Source organism: Polypterus senegalus, chromosome 4 (assembly GCF_016835505.1).
Source record: "Polypterus senegalus isolate Bchr_013 chromosome 4, ASM1683550v1, whole genome shotgun sequence".
Taxonomy (NCBI): Eukaryota; Metazoa; Chordata; class Cladistia; order Polypteriformes; family Polypteridae; genus Polypterus; species Polypterus senegalus.
The window spans coordinates 154655186-154668691 of NC_053157.1; the positions used below are offsets into that span (position 1 = coordinate 154655186).

A 13506-nucleotide genomic window follows, 5' to 3' on the forward strand; every position below is an offset into this window, starting at 1 on the left:
GGATCATTTATTCCAAGATAAATGCAATTTATATAGTACCTCAAAAATTCATTTTACATGTCAATTCTAAAATAATCATTAGGTAGTTTTTAAAGTTGCTTGGGATGAAAAGCAAGCAATATTGCTCTCTAAGGGTTATTGTGCAGCCCGGCTCTCCAATGGCGCTCAGTCTTTCACAGTGCCTTCCATGTGGTTCCAAGTGATGTCATCTAGCCTCATGCACTGCCTGCCTGAACATTCATGCCTGTAGTTCCACCTCGTACCATTCATTTCAGCTCAGAGGTATCACCATTTGCATTCACTTTCCTACATAAGCTGATCCAAATGAGATTATTTCCAGAGGCTCGCCCATGGACATTCACCCAGGCTGATGAATTTTGACAGAGAAGAAGCCCACCTCAAAAGTGCTTTATGGCTGCACCAGAATAAATTTCCTTATGCTTGCTATATGGAGAAAAAGTCTGCAGATGAAATGGTATGTGACAATACTTAGAAGCTAAAGCGATATCATTCAAGTGATAGTCTGAATGAAACTCTGTGGAGTTACTGCTATTAAACAACAAACTTCCTTGCAAATAAAAGAAAACCTCACATAGTTCAAAGAAAAAGTTTACATCGAGTATTTTACAAAATAAACATTCCTAAACATATTATTATTATTATTATTATTACTATTATTATCCTTATATATAATTTGATACTATCCATATGTATGGTATTCGCATCAATACCCCGTATGAATGGTGTTCGCGTAAATACCTCGACTCAATACGAGTTACAACCATGCAATGGGACTCTGCCTCTGTAGTTAGAGGATAACGTGGCAAAAGCGGACGCAGTATTGCATGATTGGCTAAGAATGTTCGAGTGCTTCAGTGATGCCACTGGACGGCCAAGTATAGTAAGTCGGTGTTGGTTCGAGTATATAACAGTAAGTTTGGTTGGTTTGGTGGGGCGTACTTTCCAGGACTAACATCGTTGACTGACTTAAACCTTTCGACTGCTCCATATCCATAAGTAATTTAGAATGTATCGCCATTTGCTTGGTACGTCGAAATCTGTCTTTGGGCAGTTGGTTTTGGCATCCATCCTTCTGACATCTATTGGCAAACTGAGTAATGACGGCTGGGTATTAACAACGACCATTGTTTCAATTTTAGCCGATCTCAGATCTAAACTGGCCAACATAATTATTACTCCGACTCTGATTAGAGTCGTAAAATACGGTTTGTTTTGAAAATTTGTTTGCCGGAAAAAATCAAATAAGGTGCGCCGAAGAGCTGAGTTCACGTCTTGCAGCCCCGTTTAAAGAGGAAGCTCTTCATTACATTGGCCGAAAAGCTGTATTTTAACCATAAATCAGTGCATTGATAACAAAATCATTTCAAGGACTTAAAAAAAGCAAAGAATTCTTTGCAGAGAAAGTATAAATTTCACAAACGTAGATTTGTAGCCCGATTCGATCGGGCTCCCAGTCACTAGTTATTATTATTATTATTATTTTTATTATTATTGTATGTTGTATATATATAAATGTGTGCAAATATCTTTTATAATCCTTCATATGTCAAAATACAGCTGAAATTAATAATTTTATCTGAACTATTTTATTAACTGAACCAATCTTGGCCCCAATTAGTTTGGATCATCATTTGTTGTTCATTTAAATACAGTGTATTTAGTGCCATGAAACAAGGCACCTCATTGAAAATGTACTTTCTTTAAAAGTGTTAGGTTTATACAGTGTAAACAATAATGCAGAGTACAGTGATTGACTGCATATTTTGATCAAGCAAAAGACTGGCAAATATTCTAGCCAGGCCCGCATGGTTTAGAAAGAGCTTTCATACCTTTTTTTCTGTTAATAGATTTTCTGATGTAGTCAGTTTCAACCTGTAACACCAGTGTAATTGTAGGCTGTGGTTCACACACACACACACACATGCACAATTTGCTAAATGATATTAGATGAATCCAGATGCATTTAACTCCTGAAAATGAAATATGTTTAGCCTTGGTGTTTCATTTATACAGTGTATTTTGGTTTGACTGTAGTCCCACCAAATGAACTGGTTACTAAGTTTAGCTTTTCTGGCGTTCACCAAGGCTGGAATCTAGCAAATAAAAATTGATAATGATTTTTTTCCCTTCAAATTGTATCCCCTGTTAACAACTGCAACTCGTATTTTGTGTAATACATTTAGAACATCATATAATTAAAGGAGAACATTCTTGTTCCTTTCCATTTAGCTTAGACAAGTTGGCATGTTCTTTTGGCATTACAAATAAAAACTGAGCCGTTAACTAAGAACTGTATCTAGTTTTCTTTTTAAATACCGTAACACACAAAACAATGCAAAAGTTCTGGGAAGTATAGATGAACTGGATGAGTTATATTGGTGTCAGAAGCTCAAAGACTGGTGAGATCAAGCTGCCTGTTGTATAGTAATGTTCAAAAGGGGGACAGGACAGTTTTGGTACAGGCATTATCTGCTTGCTCAATCAGAAGTCAACCTCCCCTTGTCTGCTCACATCTAGAGTTTTCTTTCATGACCCAGTACAAATGGCCTGAATTCATTTAAAACAACTAGGTTAGGGTGGAGTGAAAGGAGCCAGCTCATGACCATGCATGCTAAACACAGACCCGTACAAAAACAAACACATACCTCTTTTTCTCTTTCCTACCTCCCTTCTTCTTTTTCTCTCTCTCACACTGGTGGGAAAAGTATATTTTGTAGAACTATATTAGGATACCCAGGCATGCCCAATGTAGATAAGAAGCTGAATGTGTTGTTTCAAATCTTTGTTTAAACCCCAATGCTGGCTTATTGCTTAACCCAAAGCACATGAGCTATATCTTCTGTGCTAACACTTTATACAGATACTTTATGTAACATAACAAAACATAACATTCTGAAGTTCACTTAATCTAGTTCATTGTTGTTAGGGGATGAGGTCTATCCCTGCAGCACTAGGGAAAAGGTTGGAAACAACCCTGGACAGGTTGCCAATGAATTGGTATGGCTCTCTCACACAATCAGTTACTTTTATTAACTTGCTTTGCATGGGTATGGAGATTCCCAGAAGAAAACCCACAGATCCAAGAAGAATGTGTAAACTGTTCACAGACAACAGCTAGGCACAGGATTTGAACCCAAGACACAGGATCTGGTAGGCACCAGTATTTACCACTGCCATCTCAATACCACCTCTGGAAATATGTATCGCTGCCTCTTTTCATATAATGATCATTAAAATTTTAGTCACCTGAGGAAAATTTACGGGGGACCAAAAACAAGTGAGTACATTTTAGGAATTATTCCTGATGCCTTAGTTTCATCCAAAGTCCAAAGGTTGTTTGGGTTTACTGGTATTATTAAACTGGTTCCAGCAGAGAAGTGTTTGTGTTTCTCATGCATTGAGTTGGTATCTAACCAGTGTAAACTACCTCCGGCTTCCACTCCAGGTTACTCACCAATTGATGGGGATCTAACTTAGGCAGAAAATGGAATTTTACAAAAATTACATAACAGTCCTGGCTTATAAAATTCCTTAGAACATGTTAGTTGGCATCTATCCGTCAATTCCTGGCCTCTCAGTTTCATATTTATATATTCCTGCTTCTAGAAACACAAAGTCTATTTAAAGAACTGTGACACTTGGGTAAAAATGTATAGACTAACCTCTTTCTGCTCTGGCTGATTTGATATATTTATACTATATGCTAGCTTATTTATAGTTAGCTTCATCCCATACCTACTGTGCACTGATGGGCTACTTATGCCCTGGTCCAGAGTTTTAATTTGGATCAAACAGCAGAAATGTTAAGCTTAAAAATATTAATATTGGAACTAAAACATCTGTGAAAAGCTTATTTGGCTTTACTTGGAGTCCTATATTTTCGAGCTCTCTGGAGTGATTGTGGTAAGTTATTCATGCCGTGAAGTTGCTTCTGGGCATGGAAGAAGCTATGAGGCAGACAACGGTTTCACAGCTGCTGCTACTGTGCCCACTTTGAAGTGTAAATTGACTGGCTCATTAGGTAAAATGGAAACACTAGCACTGTCCCAAGCAAACATTATTTTTCTGAAAGTTAAGAATACAGATGATCATCCCTTGGAATAACGATGGATAACAGTTGACTTTTAAAGAAACAATGATGCACTCAGCCTTAGGTGAGGAAGTGAAATTCCTTGTGAGAATTTAATTGAGCTCTACAGCATATTTGATCATACTTCTCTTTTAAGAGCCCACTTTTCCCACAGTACTGAATGTTAAATGGCTTATTTAATTATTTCACACTCATGTGTTTAACCACAAACTTTTCAGTATTTTTTATGTTGATTCACGTAAGATACACACCAGTGTCACATTTCCAAGTAGGAAGAAGTTCAGTCTGGCTCACTTGAAAGTAGGACATGAACTTTTTTTTGCCATTTTGCTTTGTTTTAATCATCAACATAGCACTAATTTAGGAGCTGGGGTAATTTTCATACACCTAAAAAAAAAAAAAAAAAAAAGCAATAAAAAATGGGGGTGCAGTTAGCACCTATATCTACTATACAAGTCATTCATTCAGATCAGACCTAATTTATAAAGCTGATGTCTGCAAAATTGTTGTAAAGAGCTTGCGTATAAACAGTCAGTGGGAGGTGATAAATGTGTGTTAGCCAATGGTAGGACAAATAGCCCTAGTGGAAAGCCACCTGCTTCTTAATTAACAGAAAACCAAGCTAGAATGAGTCACTTGCTATTACCCAGAAAAATAAAATCCCAAATGAAAAAAAATATTTTGACACATTGGTGCATAAATGCAAAAGCTGCTTTCTATAAGATGGAGACAAAATCCAGCCTAACCCCTCTGGCTGGACTACTTCTCAGTTTATAGAATTATCTAAATGTGAGTTGGTAGTAAGAGCCGATTCCCTGTGGCTCCTATCTTAAGAGCTCACTTCTGATCTCTGCAGGTGTGTCTGTGTAGAGCTGACATTATTTACCCTGTATTTGTTGTTGCTCATCTGAATACTTACTAAAGTCCTGAGATGAGTAGGCTGGTTTATGTTTTTATCCAAGGAAATGTTCTTTTCATTTACATTTATTATCAGTACAGGATGATTACAAAATGTATGATTTTTTTACTAAGTATCACATAAACATTTTGTAAAATTAATTTGTAAAGGAACTTACAATTGCTTAATATGAACCCTTCTTGTTACACATTATACATCAGTTCTGTATCCTAATTAATCTGAGACCCTTTGTAGCATTTCACTTCACCATTGATCATTGTCCATTGCAATCTCGTAAAACGTTAAGGGTAACTCAGTAATTCACTGCATATGTAGTATTCATTTAATACTTTGTTACTGAGTAATTAATTTCTGAAAATGTTCAGTTATTTTTCAGTCGCCATGTAAATAATGGCAGAAATATCCATCCATAAATCCCGCTAAGTTTTTTTTTTTTTTGAAAAAATTGAGGAATCCTTTTTTCTGTTGTATTATATTAGTTATATTAGTATCTAAAAGTGTTTTTTTCATTCTGTTATTTTCTTGTTGTTATATATTAGGTGAGTTTAATTAGTAATATGTCCAGAAATATTCTAAACTGATTTGTCTCCTAATCACACTAGTATTAGGATTTTCCAGACCGTGTAACTAATACATTTATGCTACTTGATTATTTTTCTTTTTTTATTATTTTATTACATAGTTTTTGGTATTTTCTTAAGTTATCGGTGAGTTGACTGCAAGGAACCCATTGCTCCTAAGGTAAGGCCATGCAGGTTTGTAGAGACCATGCTCAACCCAGATATGTGCATGCTTGTATATCTTACAGTATTTCTATCCATCCAGTCCTCAAAACATCCATCTAATTTTTTAGGTTTATTTGTCCAATAGAGGTTTCAAAATCTTACCTCTGTGCGACTCTTCAATTCCACCCGGGTGGGGAAGCTTGGGAGGGGTTAACATTAACACTACACAAGATTATTGACTGTTATACCTACCTCACACTCTTCACCTTGCATTTTTTAAATTGCACTGCATTTTTATTACTCTTTAATTAATATTGTTTTTATCAGTATGCTGCTGCTGGAGTATGTGAATTTCCCCTTGGGGATTAATAAAATATCTATCTATCTATGACAGAGGCCATACCTGGCTGCCATGCCAGTGCATTGCAAGCACATGCACAAACAGACCCACACTCACACTACTGTATGCCTGTTTAGTGTCTCCAGTCAAACATACAAAATGATTTAAAACTGAATGAGGAAAATGTATTCTCTTAAAGAAATACAGTACACTTAAACACTACCATACTTTCTCATTGTTGCCCAGTGCACCACTGTGCCATCTAATAGCAATATAATATTAAAAGTAACTCAAACAATGCATCTATTACATGTTCTTTAAGAAGTTCCTGCCTCAATCCACTTTCCAGTCTTTCCTGCAATGTGCATAATCTGCTGATTAGACTTCTATCCACAACACTGAATATAAAGTTTGGCAGATTTCTATCACTTTTATCTGGAGGGTTAATAAATCATGTGTCCACAACAGGATTAAAATCTGAACTGTTACACTATCCTAATAAAATCACTGTTCACACTGAATACATCCTACCTCTGCCACCAATGTTTTGTAAAAGGTTACTGTATCAAATATTTGCCTACATTCAAATGTCTTTCAGAAAATAATTGACTTGCCTCTTACCTGTTATAATTAAAAGCTTGCCTGCTTGTGAATTGTACTGTTAAGTTTAGCATAAATAAAACTGAATAAAGCTGGAAGATTGGTAAGTGGTAATTTATATACAGTGTAGAATGAAAAGATCTTAAATTGTACTGTTCCAAAAGGCAGGAATTCTGAAACTTTAAAGGCAGTTCCTCCATCACATTTTCATATTTAAAAAAAAATAAAGCAAAGGAAACAACAAAAACAAAGGAGAAAATATTTTTTCTTCCTTAAATCACAATTACTGTATATATTTTTTTTTTCTTTTAAGATTGAAAACCAATTTACTGTTTTGAAGGGCAGACAAAACCTGATCCACTCCATACAGTTGTGCTTGCTAACATCTGTGCTTGGGCTGTGTTGTGGCTCAGCACATTATTTGCTTTTTATACTGCTGGAAAAATGAATAAGTGGGGGTGAAGCTCATGATTCATTCCTTTTTGTAGCCGAGACTGATAGAGGTTCTGGTAAATATTAATCTTTGCTGGAATTTATTATGCAAAGTCTACTGCTTGAAAAGTTAAAAGCTTTATTTGAAGACACTGATATGTCCCTGTAATGTGAAAGTTGCATTTGGGTACAAAGCTCGCTTTCTTGAGGCAAGGGACTTGTTTACTGCCAGTTCTGTAAGCTTGAGCATTTCAATGACTTGAAACAGTGCTGCTCTTATGCGGGACTGCAGCAAGAAGAAAGAGAGTCATTGGAATGTTATACACGTGCCTTCGATCTGGCTGCTTGCACTGTCTGCAGAATGACTAAGCATTTTTTGTTTCGACCTTTTCCCCCTCACCACCCACTTTAGTTGGAAACAATTTAACAGTGAAACAGGCTTTTCTGCTCCAATCCTTAGAGAATCCCAGTTTTCCTAAATTATGTATTTGAAGATATTGGGAAATCGTTATCAATAAACTTCTTAAACTGAATAATAATCTTTATTTTGGACCATTATTTTTGAGTCATTTTTTTTTTAATGTAGTCTATTTAATTAATTCATTTAAAAATTTGATATATTAGAAAGTAAAATTTAACAACTCTTGTTTCCTGTAAAGGAATTAATTTTCTTCAAATGTTCAAATGGTAATAATGATAAATTGATCATTTAAGAAATGATTACTGTAGAGTAGAGTGTTGTACCGTGTTAGCCATAGATTGATACAGGAGAAAGCAGGGTGAAATGACACCTTTTATTGGCTAACTAAATAGATTAAATGTAACCAATTCACTGATTACTGTGAAGCAGAGGAGCATGGTGTAGGAAATAGACATCAGTTAACCTTCACAGTCATTTTAAGTTTTTTGTATTTGTATTTTTTTAAAGAGTTCTTTTTTAATTTTAGATTTAAGTATGTGAAGGGCCACACTGCAGGGATTAGTTTTGGATGAAAACTTGTTAACTATGTATAACTTTACTTTATTTAAATGACAGTATTCTTTGGGTGAACTGCCACTCGGTTGTATGCCCAGGTTCTGGGAGGCCAACAGTGCCATGCATATACCTGAGGAAAATCCAACTGACATCATTGTGTTAGTCTGCAGCAGCGAAGGAGGAGAAACATGTTTGCCATTAAGGCTTAAGGGGATGCCCTTGTGCAGGAACTGGAGGGAACAGGGTACTGAAGCACGTTGGGTGGCGGACGCAAATTCATTTAAGCATATAACTTAGCCAATGTTGTGGCATCCTCCCCGATTGGAGAGGATGGGACCGGTATCAGAAGGGATTGGTCACAACAGTCACTTAGTCATATAAAATCAGGCAGCCATTGCTAGAGGTCTTATTTTAAATCAGGTTGTCGACCTGCTTGAAATCTTCTTAAAAACAGATAGCTTAGTGTTTAATAGTGGGACTGATAATGACGCACTCTCCATTTTTTAATTTTTCTGTCGTTTTTTGGAAGGACCTTTTTCTTTTCTTGGATCCTTGCTTTCGATGGGGGGGAAAAAAGGAAAAGATTTGTTTTCTATTTTTAAATATTTTTCTTGGCTATTTATACTCTTTCTTATGAGTCAACTGGATTGTCTTTATAAGCTGATGATGTGACACTGATTTTGGATATGTTTGTGCACTTGAAAATGCAGGATCACTGTTTTCACACTTTATTTTTGGTCTCTGCCTTAGTTCCCTCGACAAGTGATCAGTTTGATTACGACTCCAGATGCCCAGAGTCTAAGATTGTGCAAGGGTGCTATTGCACAGTGAATCAGCAAGTATATCTTACAGAACACTTTGATAAAATAGATGACCTGCATTGTTTTATTTGAAATGATCAAACCGCTACCAGATCTGTTTTCTGAAACTGCTTAATTTCAAGGGGGCCAGAGCTTATCCTAGAGCAGGGCATTCTCAAACTCAGTCCTGGGGACCCACTGTGGCTGCAGGTTTTTGTTCCAACCAGAATCATAAATTAGTGTCAACACCTGATAACACTGATCTCATTTAATTAGCTGGTGTTATTTTTTTTCCTTTTGTGTTATTCTACATTCAGAAAAGCACAGAAGCAGGATTTTTACATTTATAAGACATTTACAAATATTTCTGCCTTTGCTATATATTCAAATACATAACTCTCTTTCATTGATTTCATTGTGTTGTGCCCTTTCTTTGTGCAGTTTTCATCCTCTTCATTGTATCTGATTAATGACAATTAAAAATGAGCAGAGCAGACACCCAGGCAAACAACACTGAATAATCAAATGCTGCAACTACTTTAGCATCAGACCCACTAATTAGTAAATAATAAATTAATTAAACTATTAGAACACCTAGAAAAGTAGAATGAAAATCAAGATGAAAATATTGTTAAAAAGGAAACAAAAAACATTATTCCCTTATAACTGCTTGGTACATTTATAAAATATATACAGTATATATACCTGCAGCCACAGTGGGTCCCCAGGACTGAGTTTGTGAAGCACTGCCCTAGAGCATTATGGCCAAAACATGAACTAGACCTGAATTGTTAGTTGGTGTGTTTAAAACCACACACCCCCACCTGCACCCTAAGCCAGTTTTGGAGTCCCCGATTTACCTAATGCACCTGTACTTGGGAGTACCTGGAGAAAACCTCAAGGCATTGGTAAAGAATAATTTTCTTTTTAAAAACCAAAGTGAGATTGTTGCTGTGACCTTAAATAAGAGTAATTTTGTATATAATTTAATACTGCTAGGCTATGGCAAATGTGTTCTGAGATTTTACAGGTAAGGAAGACAAAAAATGTACATGTTGATTATCACATGCAAGTAAGAATTTCACTGTACTCTGTAAATGTGATAGTTATGACCCTATAAACCTCCAGCCATAACCACATTATAAAATTTACACCCGCAATTTTAAGAAATGTCAAAACATCTTATTATAGATCACCAATATATGTTTGCACAGTGAAGTTCTTACTTGCATGTGGTAATCAGTGTGTAAACATAATTAATAAATATAACTATCTTACCTCAGAATGTCTGAAAGTCTCACAACATATTTGTCATAAATAAACAAAGTGAATTAGAAAATTACCAGTAAATCAAGTTTACCTTTGATTAATAAACTGATTTGAATGAAACAGGCACATGTTTGCCATTGTGTAAAAGGGAACAAGTGGGAAAGAGTTACTTAGCTTACTAAGTTGACCAAATTGAGTAGGCAAAATATAATTTTAGACAGTTCTCCATGGAAACGTATAAAAACCTATTGCAGGAAGCACTCTATCATTAAAAAATCGAACACTTTTATAGATTTTCAGGTCCAGAAAGATGAGTGTCCGTTACTGACCCACAAACTCCCTTTACAGCAGAAGCCTTGATTTTTTTTTTTTTTTCTCTCGCTGCCTTTTCAGATCTCCTATTCAGGCTTATTTAACTTCAAACATCAGATAAAACAATGAGAAATATGTTGTAGGTGACATTTCATTTAAAAATATAAATCATTACTTGATTCATTTGCATTATATAGTATTTAGCTTTCAAAGTATTTGGCAAATAAAGACAAAAATGAAAGTTCATAGTTGTCACTTTTTAAATTAAAAAATTGGTATGGAATAGTCCATAAAGTAATTCCATCTAAATGTCACTTCTGTGATACTGTGGGAAACCACTCAACAGAAGATTTTACAATATAATACAATCGATTGTATTGTACAATAAAATAAAATCAAGTACATTAATTTCTATATTTTAGGTACACAAATACAGTACATGTAGAGTAAAATGAAAAGGAGGTTGAATTTCTTCTCTTCTTCATCCTTTGGTACACAAATACATGTAGAGTAAAACAAAAAGGAGATTGAATTTCTTGTCTTCTTCATCCAGTATGTACTATAATAGGGCAAACAAGCAATCACCTATCTTGATTTGTTGTGGGTGTGTTTGCATGCATGTGCCTCTGTGTATGTACATATTAAGATAAATGGTGTGTCTCAAAAATTTGCAAATCAATAGACATTGTCCTGTGACTAAATGGATCAGACTGCAAAACTTCTATTTAAGTTAAGCAATTTCTTAGGCAGTTACCGTTGGACATACAGTACCTCCAACCGTTTTTGAAGGATATGAAAATAAGTACTGGACCAAAAGGGAAATAACAATACAACTTGTTTGAAAAAATAAAAGATTTTTTTTCTGACGTTATTGTTGTACTTAGATTTCCACAAACACATACTGTACATACATCATGCTGAAATGGACACATAGAATAAGAATCTAAACTTAACTGTATGGAGAATTTTTGACAAAGTCACCTACTTCTATTTTGATGCAAGTAAAAGCATTCTCCTTTTAAACTTTTTTTGGGTGATGTACCTAATATGGAGTAGGGAGGAAAGGCAGAAAGGTGAACCTGGCGTCAGCATTTATTTGTGGACACTGGGATTTGGAGGTCACAAGTTAGTAACAAAAGATTACAGCTTGATTTAAGGCGTCTCCTTAAATTGCTGTTAATGGGTTAAATAAAGTTTAAGATTATCTTCTTAAATGCTTTTGTTTAGAAATTCCAAAATAGACTGTCCTTAAAATATAACCGAACTCCAATGTCCAACAAAAAAAAAAACAATGAATTCTGATTGAGTTTGAGAAAATAATGTCCATATTGTGGAGCTCTAAAGATTGAGTTTGAGAAATTAATGTCCATATTGCGGAGCTCTAAACTAAAAAAAAAAAAAAGTGGTTTCCACTTAAACTTTAAACATTGCACTATTGCTAACCATAAATGTTTACGCTATGCTGGATGCAGATCAAATGCAACCAAATTGCTTTTTCAAAATATGTTTTCTTCTGAACCCAAACTGGGAAAGTTTCCTCACAGTGTTATGCATTTACTACTTTTAATTTGCTTTTCCTGAGAGCTGTAAAGTTGTACTTGTGTCACAAAAATTAACCCTGAACTAATCAACCCATAATAATCAGTTGCATTCTGAATTCCTGATTCAACAGGAGCTGATAATGCTGGAATCTTTAATGAAGTTTTTGAAATATGCACTTGATTTATGGTTAAATAAAGCAGTGAATGCTTTCATACCATGTATTAATATTTATTAGTATTGATCATTTTTTGATGATGGGTATATAATGCTTTTGAGCACTCATATTTCAGTAGTTCCTAAGCTTTTTACAACTGCAAGTTAGTTTTGCTATATGGACTTATAGTAAGGACTCTTTTTCGGCTTGGGTGTGTTTATCATTTCATTGGCACATTTGAGCTCCAGGTTCAGCCAAAAAGGTACTAAGTGTAGTTGCATTTAGTGATTTTATACTTTTCAAGCTGTGCGTATATTGTTACCTTCAGCTGAAGAAGCACTGCAGTATGCAATTTTATAAACTGCAAGGGTGTTTCATTGGATTGCAGCCAGGTTTGAACACAGCGCAATGTGAACTGCTTCCTGGTTCAGTTTCCAGCTCAGCTAATCCCCTTTAGAGTTGCATATATGTCCTGTCAGAAAGAAGGAATGAGAAAAAATAGGTTTTTTTGGGTAGGCCTTTTTTTCCTCCAGTGGTGTGTTCTAATGCAATGTATTGTGTAATGATTTAATTGAAAATTTAAAACAGTGTAATGCTGACAGGGTTATCTTTAGAGACCTGCTGAGATGACAAAAATAGCTGTCAAAGAATAGCAGACCTAAATATAACCAAGGAATTGATTTGTGTGGCTTGATTACAGACTAGGGTTATTTTCTATAGTTGAAAAAGGGGAGAGGCAGGCAGTTGAATATCAAAAACACTGCAGATTCTTAAATAATTCTTCTTAAATGTCTTGATATGAAAACAGTTGATGAAAAATTTTGACCAGTGATTAAGCTTAGCAAAGGTATTTAATTTAGGTTGGTTAATTATTTAATTAATCCATTTGTTCACATTATTTGAATGAACAAGACAGAATAAAGCGACATTTTTTACATTGTATTCTTATCAAAAGTCTGTCTCAAATTGCAACGCAGGTCATGAAGAGCATGTTTTCAACTATTGTAGTGAAAAAAAACATAATTGGAAAGAGACAATTTAAATGTCAAAGACTGTTGGTCTAAAAAGAAGAGGCAAATAAAAATAACTAATGCCTTGCATAAAGTAATCTTGCTGGCAATGCTCTCCTTCTTTGGGAAAACTTTAAAGTGGTAAAGTTGATCTTACCTTCTTTAATGTTAAACTGTTTTCCATAAACAAAAATAGTATGCCCTAAAGATGAAATAGTCCCCCTTAGCAAGGATAAAAAGAAAAGCATAGTTAAAGCTGATGGATGCATCATGCAATTCTAATGATTGAGACATTCAGATATGAAGAAGAAAGTAT

General features: G+C 35.0%; 1 protein-coding gene across 2 annotated transcripts in view; it reads left to right on the plus strand.

Annotated features, from left to right (window-relative positions):
- Nucleotides 1-13506, plus strand: part of cpeb2 (cytoplasmic polyadenylation element binding protein 2) — a 126267-nt gene that overhangs the window by 61745 nt on the left and 51016 nt on the right. The gene's annotated exons all lie outside the window — the stretch shown is intronic.